Below are 18065 nucleotides of genomic sequence, written 5' to 3' on the forward strand. Positions count from 1 at the left end.
AAAATTATAGAGCGAAAAATTTCTTAGCTACACAAACTAAGCAATGTGACTAACAAGGTTACTCAAACCGAATTAGTCACGCAAGGGAGCTACTTCTATGCTACACAAGCAAGAAGGTAGCTAGTGAGCAACACAAGCTAACTAATTACAAGAGCAACTACACAAGCACAATGTATATGAAAGTAATTAGAAGCTTGTGTTAGGGGAAAGAGGACCAATGGGAAGAATAATGTTGACAGGGTGATTTTTCTCCTGTGGTTCACGTGCTTGCCAACATGCTTTGACCCTGTTGAGACAAGCTCTAAGGTTGCCGTCGGTCCTCTTGCTAGTGCTGACCCACAAGTCACACTCTCCCACATAGAGTGCTTAGCACAAGCTCTAGCACTTGACCCGGCCAGACCAATTGTTGCCCTTAGCGTCTCGCTCTACTAGAGTTGCTCTTCGCAGCTCCTGTACGGTGAGCACAATACCCCTCACAAAGCTCTTCTCTAGAGCACCGCACAAGCTTCTTGCGGGCTTCAACAGAGACCACCACCAAGCCATCTAGGAGGTGGCAACCTCCAAGAGTAACAAGCACCATCGGCTTGCAACTCGATCACCTAGTGCCACTCGATACAACCTCATGATGCAATCGCACTAGAATCGCTCACTCACTCGATCGGATGAACACTATCAACCTCAAGTGGGCTAGAGGGCTGCCAAGCACACCTACACAAGCCACTAAGGCTCAAGGGTGCTCCACTCCTGGCTCAAGGCCAACCAATGCTTCTAATTATAGCCCCACGGACTAAAATAGCCATTACCCTTTCACTAGGTAGATTTCAGGACGACCAAACGCGCCGGTCAGATCGACTGGACGCATCCTGCTAGTGTCCAATCAATGGATGGCTGCCAGGTCATCCCTAGCATCAAATGCTGAGTGCTCAATCTCAATGGTTAAGTTGTGACTAGATGCACTGCTCAAAGTGACTGGATGCTCCATCACTGGAGTCCAGTCATTTCTAGTAAGGCACCAAAGCCGGTTTTTTTTGACCGGATGCGTCCGGTCCACCATGACTGTACGCGCTAGTGCATCTGCTCCTCCTCTTCTCTACACACTACCACATCAGTAGGACAAGACATTGAATAGTGTTCAGCTAGAGTTCGATCACTTTTCTTCTCTGAGTCCGGTCATAGGGCAAATCAAGCCCGAGAGCACCACCCTCTTTTATAATTGATCGGACGCTGGAACCCTGAGTCCGATCACTTCAAACTCAACGTCGGTCACAAGACCGAGACTGCGTGCTCTCTGCTACCACTAGACTAGATGCGCTAGTCCTACTAAGGATAGGGTCCGGTCAATCACAGTGACCTATTTCGCCTCCGTTTCTTCGTCTAGTTGATCCGTTTCAACTCCAACTTCTTTCTCCTTTGCAAATGTGGCAACACCACCAAGTGTACACCAACATGTGTATGTGTGTTAGCTTTTCATAAACATTTTAAGGAGTTAGCCACTCAACTTGCCATGCCACTCGATCCTAGCGACGATGCAAAGTTAGATCACTCGAGTGGCACTAGATGACTGATATGCAAACAAGTTTGCCCCTCTTGATAGTATGGCCATCTATCCTAAACCTGGTCATCAACTTCTCTACACACCTATGACCGGTGAAATGAAATGCCCTAGGTTGTACCTTTGCCTTGCGCATTCCATTCCATCTCCTCCAATGTCGACGCAACACATGCACCAACACGATCAACAATAATATGATGCACTTCATATCAACATGTGATCATATCAGTTCATCGATCTTGACTACACTTGCTCTTCATCGTTGCCTCGGTCCATCGGCGCTAAGTCATCACTCAACTTGCCCTTCACACTTGCAACTGGTCTATCGAGCCAAGTCATGTCTTGATCTTCTCCACCATGATCACATGACTCAATGTCATGTCTCATGTGCAATGAGCTCCTTTATCATCACATGTGTGAGCTTTGCAACATCTCCGAGCCATTTCCACCTCTATGGCATATGTTGCTCACACACATATACCTGTGGACTAATCACATGTGTATCTCACATAAACACAATTAATCCACCTAGGGTTGTCACTCAATTACCAAAACTAAACAAGAACCTTTCAATCTCCCCCTTTTTGGTAATTGATGACAACTCTACAAAGATATGGAAATTAAGCACTTTTGGATTCATATTGCTTGCCCAAGCAATTTTACCATGTGTAAATGATTTTGGACAAGTACCACAAACCCAAAATGGTAGTATTATCTCCTCGTACATATGTGCTAGAGTGTTTGGTTTGAAGCTCGCACATATGCATCGATTGGATTTGTGGGAGAGTAATTACTACCAAATGATGCTAAGGTGTATAGAATAAACCTTTAAAGTGTGATACCAATCGGAGTTGCTCTTTTAACACCATCCTTAGCACCATGAGTAGCTAGACAACAAATACTAGAAACCCCATGAGATCAACATTATAAGCAAGGTTCTAGTACCATGTTTAAAAATACAAGTCTAGCTACCATCCTATGCATTCTAGTTATCAAATCATCATTCAAGTTCAACAACTAGCATACACCACACAAGCATGCATATCAAATTTAAAAAATCTATGCAATGCAAGCAAGCACATGACTATGCACATATCAAACGTAACCAATCAAAGTTCATGAGCTTGCTCCCCATACTTGTGTACTTCTCTTGTCCAAGAATTTTGATCCTTCTCCATTCTTCAATGTTGCTCCCTCTTTGTCCATGTCCTTGTACAACCTCTACTTCTTTGTCTCAATCTCTCCCAAAGCTTTTGAAAGTGCATCTAGCCCTTTAGTGGGTTTTGGATGATTGACTGACAACATGATTAAAGGTCTAACCCATTTGATAAGTATGGATAGGTAATAGGTTATCTCACAGGTACTTAATAAAAGTCAAAATGATGTGTTGTTGTATAAACAATCTAGTTCAAGCACAAGACAACAATACAAATGGAATTCATGCAAAGGCTTATTTGTTGTGGGATTTCCATATACTATGTGAAAGCAAGCTCATAAGAATTAATTAATGAGACATGAGGGATTGCATATGGAATGGTCTCATATTTGAAGCTTGCTAAATTAAAATGAAAAAGATAACAATACAAATGAATTGATGATTCAACACAAGATGTGACTTGATGGCTTGAGATGGCGAAGATAGCGAGGAAAGGCTTCGAGGTACTAAGCAAGGGTGAAGGGCAAGAGATGGCTTGGTGGCCGAAGAACCTAGCTAGGTTGATGAAGGAAGTACTTGCATTTAGTTGAGGTGCTAATCAAGCTATGATGGTCATGTTAATGTGGAGGATCAAATCACTATTGGAGTACATGATGGAAGTGACTTGATACATTTGGGATTATTCAAATTTGATTAATGGAATCAAGTCATGTGCTCAAGATGGCTATGCTCAAGTGAAAAGATCAATATCAACATGTTGGCACCCTCACTTGATGAAGATTGGAATACACGGCTTCGGTTGAAAGAGATCAACTCAAAAGGTTTAAATTTGTTGTACTTTTAAATTTGAGTTAATAGGAATGCCGTACTATTAAGAGGGATGCATCATGATGATAGTTAATGTTTCATAAGTGCTCAAGCCAACCCATGTGAGTTTTGAGAGACAAAAGAGCTAACCTTTGTATTGCTAGTGTCTAGTATTAATACCGGACGTGTCCGGTATATGTCCAGCCACTTTAAAATTCTTGTTGTTCTCGGGTTGGTTCGTCGGGAGTTCCGATGGTCGGGAGTTCTGACATCTCATGCTTAACTGACTTAGATGGTTCACTATCCTAGTCATATCAGACATGTCCGGTATGGATGACCAGAGGCCAACGGCTAGTTTTCAAATGCCTTGAGGGTCGGGAGTTCCGACATGAGTCAGGAATTCCAAGTTTTCAAATATGCTGAAGGTTAGGAGTTCCAACGTGAGTTGGGAGTTTCGACACCTCACATTGTCACTGTAACTTAGTTACCATTGGGGCAGTGTAAGTATATTGGATGTGTTTTTCTAAGGGAGCTATGAATACCGGACTTGTCCGGTATGACAACGGCTATAAAATGGCTAGTTTTTCCAAAGGGGCTATAAATACCCCCAAGCCTCCACCTTTGGAGGCTGCTGATTCTACTGATACACATATACGTTTTTGAGCCTTGTCAACTCTCCCAAACCCTCTCTTAGTGAGTGTGTGATCCAAATTGCCAAATCAATTAGTGGGTTGAGAGAAATTCAAAAAGAGAGCAATCCATCCACTTGAGCACTTGTGCATATTGTCAATGTCATGATTTGCATTTGTTACTCTAGGACTCTTCGGTCCTAGATGTCTAGGCATCACCAAAGAGCACCCGAGAGATTGTGGTGTGCCTTGAAAGTTTGTAATGGTCGATTCCACCGCCTCGGAATTAACTAGTGGAAGGAGGAAAAGGAGTTGGAAAAGACTCTGGCTAGAGTGACATTTGTGGTAAATTCTACGGCTGACCCTCGCTGGGTCGCCCGCAACCCCCTCAATGGAGAGTAGGACTCGAATGAGTCCAAACTTTACTAAAACAAATATCGTGTCTCAATTAGCATTTCATTTGATATTTGTGTTGCTCCAGCTCTTGTGCAGGTTCTCTATGTATATTGTCATCTCTAATAGGTACTTACAGTTTGGCTTGAAGATAGAAATCGAAAGGAGCAAGTTTGGGGCAGCTCTGCAGAAATCGTATACCGAACGCGTCTGGTATTTTGTACTTTTGCTAAAAATATTTATTCTCAGTTCTAACTTTGTGTTGCAGGGTTGTAGCTTCTAGATATATTCTTTATACCTTGCTTACTCTGCGGTTAACTTGTGAGGGGTGGTATTACTCTTAATTTAGAGTTTCCATTTTGAAAACTCCTTTTTCTAATTGTTTCCACATTAAAGGTGTCAATTTTCAGAAACGCCTATTCACCCCCCTCTAGGTGGCATCATAGGTCCTTTCAATTGGTATCAGAGCAAGGTTCTCACCTAAAACTTCACCATCGTGAGAAAAGAATGTCGACTCCTATCGAGTTGGAGCCGATGCTTCTCCAAAATGATGGTTCAAACTTTCTATCTTGGTCAATTCGTGTACTCAACGGTTTTAGGGATATTAGTCCTCTTGTTGAGCATATTGTAGATGCAAGCATACCTCTTCCTATAGTTAATTGGAGCAACTACAAAAATTTGTCAAAAGAGGAAGAGATATGCGTGCAACTCAATGCTCAAGCTATTAATGTCATGTTGAGTACATTTAGTGCAGAGGTTCAAGATGAGGCAACCTTCAATGGACAACCACCTTCGGAGAGTGCTCGTCTCATTTGGACTAGACTTTTTGATTTATATGGAAAATCCAAATGTGATGATGCACTTGAGATTGAGTCAATGGAAAGTATGTCCATTGTGTCTTCATGCAGTGAAGAAACCTCACAAGACCTCAAGAGCGTAGAGCTAGAGCAAGAAGTGCAAGCAACGCATGACCTATTGTCTGCCTACACATACTCGACATGTCCGGTTTGCCTATCGGATGTGTCTAGTATGGCCGTGGTAGTAGGACAGCAGGTTGTCTATGATGATGAGGCTCAAGCTCGGTGGCGACCAAGTGATGAGTCAACCTCAGTATCTCATGATACTCATCACTTGTGTCTCATGGCCAAGAAAAGCAAGAAGAAGAGTAATAAGAAAGATCAAGAAAAGGAGAAAGCACAAGTAGATGATCAAGATGAGAGTGATGTTGAAGTTGACAACTACAACCTTGATCATCTCAATCGTAAAGACAAGTTCATCATCGTGAAGATAGTTAAAAAGAATGATGAGCTTGAAGAAGAGATTGAGAAGCAAGAGCAATCACTTCAAACACAAGAATTGTTTCTCATCTCCAAGATGGAAGAACTAAAGGCTCTAAGTGAAAGGTATGAAAAATTGTCAATTGAGCATGCTTTAGTTACTAACTCCTCTTCTAGTGTTTCACAACTAGAGAAGGAAAACTTGGAGCTCAAGGTAAGGCTAGATGAACTATCAAGCAAATATAATGTGCTACAAGCAAACTATGTTCATCTAAAGTGCTCTCATGATGAAGTAATAGAATCAAGCATCATGCTTGAGGTGGCTCATGAGGTTGTGATCACATTGGTAAAATTTTCTCAACCTCTCACACATCCACTCACTAGTACACCATCTTGATTAAATTTTTCTTATACTAATGAATGTGCTCCTCAAGCAAGCCAATCTTTGATTGAGCTAAATCTCATAGAAAATATAGAGCTCAAAGAAGAGGTGGAAAGATTAAAGAAAGATGTGATTCGGTTGAAGGGTAAGGAGAAGCACAACCTTCTCAAGATAACCGTGATAACATGGTGAAGAAGCTTGAGAAGGGTTCAAACCTTGCTTCCTCCAAAACCCAACAAAAGAATCACATCTCAAGCAAGGCCAACACAACCAAGAGTAAGAACCATGGAAAAAGGTTATGCTGTGGTTGTGAATTATATGAACATGAGGGGGCCATGTCTCCACATAAGAGTTGGGCCGACAAGTGTGAACCGGATGAATAAAAGGCCTCAAACAAGTTGGCCAACCAAAAGAAAAGTGATGGACAAAGCACTTGTCTCATGAGCAAGAAATTGGGGCATCCTACCAAGAAATGCCCAATGTACAAAGAGGCAAGAAAGGAAGCCCAAGTTGCAACAAGAAGATAATATGGATGCAATGAGATGGGCCACAAGGTTGATAGATGTCCATACAAGCAAAGCAAGCATAGAGCAAACAAAGGCTGCATATGCTATGCTTGTAGAAGAAATCTAAGTGGATTGTGAGCATCTCTTGAACTTAAATTTAAATATGGCAAATTATTTGGTTATGGTTCAAAAATAGAAAATTGACTCCCAAATTCTTAAAAGAATAAAGTGCTAGTTGAAAGTTATTCAAATTACTTAAAGCACTTATTTAGGGGAGCTCAGTTTCTATTTTGCATCTTTGTGGACTAACAAATTTTTCTAGCATTCTTTGTAGTCCTTTGGATGAAAATTGATTTAGAATCTAGCATGATTATTTGACAATTAAGGTCAACATAAAGACTATCATGCTATATATCTTCTTAGTGGTATTCTTGTGGGCTTAAGGCAAAGGTATGTTTTTACATATATGCATTGTAAGTGCATCTATGGCCCTTTATATGTTAGAATGTGCATTTGTGTGACATAGGAGAGATGTTTTTCAAAACTCATAACTAGCATTTGTAGGTGGTGTGAATTTGAAAAACTATTTTAATCTTCGTCTTTATGACCTAGCCTTGTCTTGTGATAATTATAGCTCTCCTTGATTATTTGATTGGCTAATTACTCATGACATGACTTTCTTAAGTCCACAATCTACTATGTCTCTGAATATCTCTCTCTCGAGTAATCAAGATCTATATATGCCAAATATTTGGAAAAGATAAGTGATACTCATGGCATTTGGATAAGAAAAGTATTTACACCTTGTTTGGATCAAGGACATACATGTTTTTGGATCAAGAAATGATAGAGAAGGGGATTGGAATTAAGTGAATGAAATTTGGAAAAAGAACAACTAGCCCACAAATACCGGACATGTCCGGTATGAGCAGGGTTATAAAATGGCCGATACCCTTTGGCCAAGTTAGTTTTTCCTCCTCCAACCCAACCCAGCCGCCTCTCCTCGACCTTCATTGGCGATTTTGAGTTTCCACTGTGAAAAGAAAGAGAGGGAGATTGGATCGAAGGAGATTTGCATCAAGATCGAAGGCTCTGAGACTTGGATTTCCAATCGCATCTTCATTCACTCTCTCAAGGTACCCTAATCCCGGACCTCATCTGATCTAAGCGGTTAGGGCATGATTTTGAAATCCCTTCGGTAGAGATGCTACATTACCTATCTAAAAGCAATGCCTAGAGTTTGGATTGGATTGGTTGAAGATTGAGCCAAGGACCCCGGTTAGGGTTGCTGTCCGCTCATACCAGACCTCTAGTATGCATATCGGACATGTACGGTGTGGGACAGCAGAGCAGATTTTGCTCCCTTATTTCAATCTTCTCAGTTATTGATTCTTAGGACTAAGTTTAATTATCTATTGTGTTTTGTGAACCTTTTGACCTAGTTTGGTTGAGGTGATTACAAAGCATAGGATAATTATTCTTATTTCTATATATCAACTAAAATAAGCTATCATTTGGGCATGTATCTAAAATTCTTTACAAATCTTTGGATATAGGACAATAGCTATAAGTGGAAGATAGGAGCCTAGGTCCAAGCATAGGCCTAATCCAGCTTTGGAGAAATATAAGAAGGCAAGACAGGAAATGCATCCAAGATACAGTCAGCAAGAGCAGGGTAGTAGCAGGGGACTCTCTAGGGCTACTAGGGGTGCTCCATAGTACAAAGAGGGACACAACAGTTCTTCCTCTAACATAGATATAGAGGAGTATAGAGTGGAGCCCAGTACTAGAAAGAGAAAGAGCACTGATAGAGGTTCAAATGGTGGCAGCTCAGATGATGAGCAAGAGATTGAGGTGGAGCAAGCAGTACCTCCAGCTCAGCACAAGCTAGGTCAGGGTATGCACTATGGTTTACTTGAGCCACATCCACCTAGTGTGCCCTCATATGTTTCTAGAGTTGACTATTGAGGAAAAGGCATGACCAGAAGAGTTAGAGATGAGAGGAGAATTGATCCAAGGGGCTTGTCTAGGATTCAGTTTGATCATCAATTTTAGACAGCCTTTCATATAGACTTCTACACTAGTGTGATCCTCACCAAGAACCCAGTGATTGCTAGGTCTTAGTGGATTGACTGGCAGTACATCAGAGATTTGCAGAAGGTCTCCATTGATCATGCTATTGCCATTTGTGAGCATACAGGGGTTTATGAGATTATGGAGTTCTAGCATGACTGGAACACAGAGGTGGTAGCTTAGTTCTATGCCACCCTATATGTTGAGGAGGATGGGAGGCGTATGCACTGGATGCTTGAGGGCCAGTGGTACAGTGTTGATTATGATGCTTTTGCAGCTCTACCTGGCTTCTCAGATGATGATCTTCAAAAAGATAGGATCCACACAGAGTAGGTGTTGCCTCTAGAATAGCTTGCCTACATGTACCACAAGGGGGTGAGAGAGGAGCAGTGGGGAAGGTTCTAGGTCTTTACCCTACTTATAGATACCTGGACTAGATGTTTAGGAAGACCATTGATTGTAAGGGTGGAGATAAGTGAAACATTGTAGATTATTCTAGGAACCTACTCCATAGGATGGCACTTGATGCATGACCCTTCAGTGTCTTTGACTTCATATGGTGTGAGATCAGGAGCATTGGTGAGAGGCCCCTCAAGGGCTATGATTTTGCTCCCTACATCATGCACATGATTGAGCAGGTCATAGGGCATACCTTTGAGTATGACAAGGTACATAAGGCCCTGAAGATTGTTGCAGACTTGCCTAAGGTTGGGGTACCTCTAGTAGGACCAGGAGGAGCAGCAGCAACGCTAGAGGAAGATGCACCTGTAGGTGGTGCAGCAGTAGGACAAGCTTCTCCTCTACCACATGCTCCTTCATGTTCTTCTCCATGTCACCATAGTCCTCCTTCTCCTATTTGCAAGATGTTCAGTGCTATCTTTGGGATGTGCAAGGACATACAGACCTATCTACAGAAGGAGAGGGAGGCTAGGAGGAAGGACACTTAGACTCTAAAGCAGATTGCTTCTAGACTTGAGCTTGATCCTCCTAGGTCTCCACTATCAGATGAGGCAGGTAGTGAGCCTGAGACTGAGGAGGAGCAGCAAGGCAGGTACGACGTAGAGTTTGCTGAGCTCCTTTAGCGATAGCAATAGGCTCCAGAGCACCATGACACTTTACCACTATAGGCTCGGTTGCCTACTCACTCAGCGATGTCCTAGTGCTGTAGACGAGTATGCTTCAGACTGGTGAAGTGACCTCACGGGTAGTTTCTATGACCCGTCTGGTGAGGGTGGTTCTCGTCCAGCTGGTGCTACATGCTCAGAAGATGAGGATGCTAGTAGAGATGAAGATGATGATGAGTGACCACAGCTTTTAGAGATAGCTTGCAGCCCCTTTTGTCCTTAGTTTGTCATTGTTGGACCTTTGTGGTGATAGATGATAAAGGGGGAAAGAGACTGATTAAAGCTTTAGGATATTTGTCTCTTTTGCTTATCTTTGTACCTAAAGATATGTACTACATGCTGTAGTTTTTGTTTTTGAGCTTCATTGATGTATCTTGAGTTTGAGATGGATTGTATCATGTGAGAGATGAGACTTACTTATGCTTTATCTATGTATCTCTTGAGACATGATCTTTATTTATATATTACTGGCTTGTGGACTTGAGAAATTTTGTAATGAGTGCTATGTGTGACATACATGTGTTATATTTATTTTTATGAGGACTATGCATGCTAGAATGAAAATATTTGATGTGATGCCTTTATATTTATTCTTGTGTGATATATCTTGTCATATGCATCACGGTTTTACTTTGTCACACACACATGCACACCATGGATGCAATGATTTAGGGGGAGTCTCCTATATGTTTTAATGTGTGCAATTGACATTTGAGGGCATTTTGTGAATTCTAATCATAAGCACATATTAAGGGGGAGCCTCTCATAAATCATTGAACCTAAAAGCTTAAAAGTTTATATTCTTTTGTAAGCTTTAATCAAGTTGTCATCAATCACCAAAAAGGGGGAGATTGAAAGTGCATCTAGCCCTTTAGTGGGTTTTGGATGATTGAATGACAACGTGAATAAAGGTCTAACCCATTTGCTAAGTATGGATAGGTAATAGGTTATCTCACAGGTACTTAATAAAATGCCAAAATGATGTGTTTTTGTATAAACAATCTAGTTCAAGCACAAGACAACAATACAAATGGAATTTAGGCAAAGGCTTATTTGCTGTGGGATTTCCATATACTATGTGAAAGCAAGCTCGTAAGAATTAATTAATGAGACATGAGGGATTGCATATAGAATGATCTCATATTTGAAGCTTGCTAAATTGAAATGAAAAAGATAACAATACAAATGAATTGATGATTCAACATAAGATGTGACTTGATGGCTTGAGATGGTGAAGATAGCAAGGAAAGGCTTCGAGGTACTAAGCAAGGGTGAAGGGCAAGCGACGGCTTGGTGGCCGAAGAACCTAGCTAGGGTGAAGAAGGAAGTACTTGCATTTAGTTGAGGTACTAATCAATCTATGATGGTCATGTTAATGTGGAGGATCAAATCACTATTAGAGTACATGATGGAAGTGACTTGATACATTTGGGATTATTCAAATTTGATTAATGGAATCAACTCACGTGCTCAAGATGGATATGCTCAAGTGAAAAGATCAATAACAACATATTGGCGCCCTCACTTGATGAAGATTGGAATACATGACTTCGGTTGAAAGAGATCAACTCAAAAGGTTTAAATTCGTTATACCTTTAAATTTGAGTTAATAGGAATGCCGTACTACTAAGAGGGATGCATCATGATGATAGATAATGTTTCATAAGTGCTCAAGCCAACCCATGTGAGTTTTGAGGGACAAAAGAGCTAACCTTTGTTTTGCTGGTGTCCGGTATTGATACCAGATGTGTCCGGTATATGCCTAGCCATGATAAAATTCTTGTTGTTCTTGGGTTGGTTCGTTAGGAGTTCTGACGTGAGTCAGAAGTTCTGATGGTCGGGAGTTCTGGCAGTGGTTGGGATTTCTGACGTCTCGCGCTTAACTGACTTAGATGGTTCACTTTCCTGGTCATACCAGACGTGTTCGGTATTCATATGGACGACCAGAGGCCAACGACTAATTTTCAAATGCCTTGAGGGTCGGGAGTTCCGATGGCCGGAAGTTCTGGCATGCATCGGGAGTTCTGACATCTCACAAACTTCAACTCAGTTACTTAGTTTTCAAATATGCTGAGGGTCAGAAGTTCCGATGATCGGAAGTTCTGGCATTCATTGGGAGTTCCGACGCCTCACATTGTCACTGTAACTTAGTTACCGTTGCGGCAATGTAAGTCATATCGAACACGTCATACCGGACGTGCCCGGTATGAATAACGGACTTGTCCGGTATGACAATGGCTATAAAATGGCTAGTTTTTCCAAAGGGGCTATAAATACCCCCAAGCCTCCACCTTTGGAGGCTACTGATTCTGCTGATACACATATACGTTTTTGAGCCTTGTCAACTCTCCCAAACCCTCTCATAGTGAGTGTGTGATCCAAATTGCCAAATCAATTAGTGGGTTGTGAGAAATTCAAAAAGAGAGCAATCCATCCACTTGAGCACTTGTGCATATTGTTAATCTCATGATTTGCATTTGTTACTCTTGGACTCTTTAGTCCTAGATGGCTAGGCGTCGCCAGAGAGCACCCGAGAGATTGTGGTGTGCCTTGGAAAGTTTGTAATGGCTGAATCTGTCGCCTCGGAATCAACTAGTGGAAGGAGGAAAAGGAGTTGGAAAACACTCTGGCTAGAGTGATCTTCATGGTAGCCTCTAGGGCTGACCTTTGCTAGGTCACCCACAGCCCCTTCAACGGAGAGTAGGACTCGAACAAGTCCAAACTTCGGTAAAACAAATATCGTGCCTCAATTCACATTTCATTTGATATTTGTGTTGCTCCAGCTCTTGTGTAGGTTCTCTGTATATATTGTCATCTCTAATAGGTGCCTGTAGTTTGGTTTGAAGATAGAAATCAAAAGGAGCAAGTTTGGGGCAGCTCTGCAGTAATCGTGTATACCGGACACGTCCGGTATTTCATACTTTAACTGAAAATATTTATTCTCAGTTCTAACTTTGTGTTGCAGGGTTGTAGCTTCTAGATATATTCTTTATACCTTGCTTACTCTGTGGTTAACTTGTGAGGGGTGGTATTACTCTTAATTTGGAGTTTTCATTTTGGAAAGTCCCTTTTCAAATTGTTTCACATTTAAAGGTGTTAATTTTTAGAAACGCCTATTCACCCCCCTCTAGGCGGCATCCTAGGTCCTTTCAGCTTTTCTATCTTTGTACAATCTCTACCCCTTTGGCATCAATTTCCATAAAAGGTGTGCTTCTTATTGATGCAAAGGCTTGCTTTTGGGTAGATGGTTGAGGCTTGAATCTTGCATTTTTTATGGACATCACTTGATTATTGGAATGACACCACTTGTATAGCTTCTTGAGATACCACACATAGGATCTTTCACCTTGACACCAATTGGTGGGACACCTCTCCTTAAGTCATTTCATGGGTCATCCATTTGATAAACTTGAGCTCTTTGTAGTGAGGGATGCATTCTTCATTTTATGATCACTTAAAGTTGAGTATCACTTGTGGAACCATCATCTTGCATGATTGATACCACGTGTAGAAGTGATACCACTTGAAAGAATTTTCTGGTATGGAACCACTTGTTGGATTTATCAATAAAAACCATTTCTTGAACATTTGCTATTATCATGACTACCATGTGTAGGATATCACTTGTAAGTTGATCTAGACATCACTTGTGAATTCTTGATGAAATACTTGAGTCTAGATGCCACTTGAAATAAACAAACTAGATATCCATTTGCATTATTGTCTTGTGCTTGTACTCTTATCACTATCATGAGCTTCTATGGTTGACTTCAACTAAATTGATTTGCCTAAGCTTCCAAGTCCGGTTTAAACCCTCTCTAAGCTTCTTCACACTCATTTGGAGGTTATCTTATCAAGGTTGTACTTGTCACTTGTTGGCAATCCAAATTAAATCAAGTACTTGGGTTACTAGCTCATTAACAAATTCATATACTAACTACTAGATCAACTAATCATTCAAGCAATAGTGGTAGGCTATGAATTTAAAACATTCATTTGTTATGCATGATCCTATGAAGTATGTACTATATGCACTAACCGCATACTAGTAAGGGATAAAAATGATCATGCACATTACAATGATACCTTTGCTATTTCGGAGTAGAGGATAGTCACATAGATTCCAATTTATTACTCCAATATCAATGTGAAGTCTAATTTATAGCTTGGTGAAGACCAATCATAATAGATAGAGTTCATTCTTCACCCATATGATTTAAGAACCACTAATGGTCAAATGCACTTTCTTGTTGTGGTTATCTTGCTTCTTCATTTCATCTTTGCTTGCATGAGAGCATCAATGTGAGAATACCACTTGAAATATCATGACTAGCTCTCTTTTGGGTGTTGCTTGTTTTTCTTGATCAACCCATTTGATTGCTTCAACTAAGCCTCTCAAATGTCCCTCGGATCACCACTTCTATGTTAGCCTTCCAAGTACCACACTTGGTTTACCAACACATAGGCGGCAAGCCTCTATACTAGGGAGAAGTGACCTCTCTCCAAGAACCATTCTTGACACTCACTTGAAATAACTTGATTGATTGATCCAAGTGATGGACTTAACTTGATGAGTAACCTTGGTTCCTTCTTTAAGTCCTTTTCTTTCTACTTGTTTAAGTCATTTTCTTTCTACTAAATGATTTCCAATTGTCATTAGAACTTAAACTTCATCTTCATCTTGAGCTTGGTCTTGATCTTCAATTTGAGTACCAAATATGTGCCAAGTACACTTCCACAATCAAATGGCCTTGTACTCTTTTCTTGTCATGCTTCTAGATCATCTCAAAACCAAACTTAGGTACCTCAACCACTTATAAACATGTTTCCAACTTGAGGGCCTTTCAATCAAAGTGACTCTAGATCAATCCAACATTTATCACTTTTCTTGCAGATTTTGTACCCTTCAATAAAAAATGCATATCTCCCAAAGTACAAATTCAAATACCACAAATTTGGTGCAGATGTGCTTAACTAAGTTATATAGCATATGTAAAAATTTGAGCTTAATTTGACTTTTATATTGCTACCAGATTTTAATTCTTCCACTACTGTTACATCCTGAAAACTGCTGCACTATAGCAGAAAAGATACACTCCAAAACTGAAGGATCTCTTATCCAATTCTCATGAAATTTGTACAAAATCTTATACCATAAGTCTAGAGCATGTACACCAATTTTTATGCCAATCCAATAAGTTTTGATCACTCAAACATGGCTAAGATCACAGCTCACTTAGATTTTTAATATAGGACAGGTTTCAATCACTTGAGCTATACTTCATCAAATGTGAATCAAACTTGAAATCAACTTGTTTGAATACTTTCACAAGACATAAATCCATTAAATACACTTACTAAATATCATCTTATGAACGTATCCAACACAAATTAATCTAAACTTGATTACTAAGCTATTTATCCATTCAAACATCTCATAGCAAGCAACATTGCATATTTATCCATTTCAATCAACTCAGATGCACCTAAATGAAATGATCAACAAGAGATATACCTTGGTTAGCTCATGATCATCCAACTCACAAGCTTCAACTCAAATATATTTTTTCAAGCCATCAAATAATCCAATAAATCACCACAACTTGAATATGACACTTGTATGTTGATAGCAAATGGACTTCACTTAATTTTCACTTGGCATTGGGTTTGGATGTGCACTAAGCTTCATAACTTGACTCAATATGTGATGAACAATGAAAGATCAATCGAATCAAGCCTCCAATGCCATGGTACCTACAAAAAATCATCCACTTTTTGATGGTACCCAAACAAGTTTGGGTCCTCTCAAGTTAGGAGAAACATACTTAGGCATAGCCTTAGTATGAGTAGCGAGATGTTTTGTAATTTCAACCAATGAGGTACCATTGCCATCCTTTTTAAGCACATTATTATCAACAATTGAAATAGGCTTAGAATTGTCACCTAGGGGACATGAATGTGCCATGTGTCCCCTTTCCTGGCATGAGTAGCACTTTCTCCTTGATTGAGCATTCTCTTCCTTGCTCATGTGGTGCTTCCCATTTCCTTGCCTCTCATGGATTGCTTGAGCCTTCTTCTCAAGCTTGGTAGGACACTTAGAGGTAAAGTGTGCCGTATTTCCACACTTGAAGCACTTGATGTGAGCATAATCTTTCTTCTCATCTTCATTCTTGCTCATCATCTTGGCATCTTGAGTTTGCATTGGATGCCTTGCCTTTCCACCCCTTCTTGTTTTCTTCTTCTTCGTCATCAAGTCACCACCATCTTCATGATAGATCTTGACTTGCTCTTGGGGTGTATTCTCTTGCTCAACTTGTGGCTTTGGTTTAGGCTTCACTTGTTGCTTCACCAATTGCTTGGTTGGGCACATTGAGGTAGGATGACCCCAAGTGTTGCACTCGAAGCACTTCACATGCTTGAGCATCTCTTCTTCTTTCTTCAACTTGAGCTTTTCTTCATTGGGGCAACCATTTGCAAGATGTCCCACTTCATGGCATTTGAAGCACATGAAATGAGAGAGCCTCTCCTTTTCTTGCTTCTTTATCTTTCTTTCTCTTTTTCTTTCGCCCTTGGTCATGTTCTTCTTGAAGACAAGGCCACACTTATCACTATAGTTTCTTTGAGTCTTCAACGTGTGCTCAAATGTGACTTTTGAGTTGTAGCACCTCTCTAACTTGTTGTTCAAATTCTTCACTTCATTTTTGAGCTCATTGTTCTCCTTCAAAAGGTTAGTCTCACAAGACATAGAAGTAGAACAAGCATCTATATGTGAAGAGCATGGCATATCTAATAAATCATCACAAGAGGTGGATACATGCTTCTTGCCTACATCACAAGGGTTAGCAAGAATATGTGATTGATAAATTGACCCATGTGATGAGCTCTCACTAGTTTTAGTTTTTCCATTGGAAAGCTCCTTAGTGAGAAAAGCATGGTCTTGTACTAAGTTATCATGAGCAACACTAAGTTCCTCATGAGCCAATTTTAGCTCCTCATGTGAAGAAGTAGTAACATAAAGTAGATGCTTTTATTGTTCACATGTGTTCTTTAGAAAAGAGTTTTTATTTTTCAATTTCTCGGTTTTAGCCATCTCTTTTTCTAAAGCTTTGATCATGCAACCATATCTATCTTTAAGCTTCTCATATGAATCAAAATCAATCACATTTTCATTAGATACCTTAGTGTCACCTTGTGACATGAAGCAATGTGATGTAGTTGGAGAGCTTGTAGAAACATCACTCTCATAGCCAGAGCATGATCCATCATTATCACCATCAAGTGTGTATGGAGTAGCATCATCATTGGCATCACTTGTGGCATCATCATCAATCTTGTCAAGTGATCCTGTGGTATGATCATCATCATCATCACTTGACCATGAGGTGGAGCAATCTTCCATAATTATTGAATTGTGGCTATGCTTAACATCCACATGTGCCCCCTTCTTGGAGTCATCATCATCATCATCGAAGACCGTCCCATACTTCTCATTGAGATAACTCCAAATCTCATGTGCGGTCTTCATGTCAATGATCTCACCAAATATGCTATCATCCAAAGATCTATACATGATGTCAATAGCTCGGGTGTCGAGATCTAGGCATTTCTCTTGTGCTTGAGTTAGATTATTTTCATCCAACACATGAGAAAATCTTACATCTATCATCCACCACATTTTGGGAGAAATAAACTTAAAATTGCATGTCAACCAATTTCTCCAGCACGCAAAGTGTGTGCCATCAAAAGTGTATGGACACTCAACATCTAGCCCATAAGCCGCCATCGTCTCGGGTCAGTGAAGACCACAAATGAGAGACCTCGGCTCTGATACCACTTGTAAGGGTGAGATGGCGGACTAGAGTGTGGTGAATAGTCCTTTCTAAAACTTAATCGCGCTTGTCTAACCAAAACAAATGCAGAAGTAAAACAATTGGTCTAGCCAAGACTACACCCCTCTATATAAGTTCACAAGAACCTTATAAAGATCCTAATTAGGCAACAAAGGTGCCAGACTAGTTAGAGCTCACCTAACTAATTCTAGAAGCAAGGTCACACAAACCTATGCCACTAGTATTTTGCACACTGGGGAGCTCCTACACATGCTAGTAAGCAAAAGCACAAAGCCACCTAAGCTAACTAGCAATGCTAAATAACAAGGCTACACAA

Source organism: Miscanthus floridulus, chromosome 4, assembly GCF_019320115.1.
Source record: "Miscanthus floridulus cultivar M001 chromosome 4, ASM1932011v1, whole genome shotgun sequence".
NCBI lineage: Eukaryota > Viridiplantae > Streptophyta > Magnoliopsida > Poales > Poaceae > Miscanthus > Miscanthus floridulus.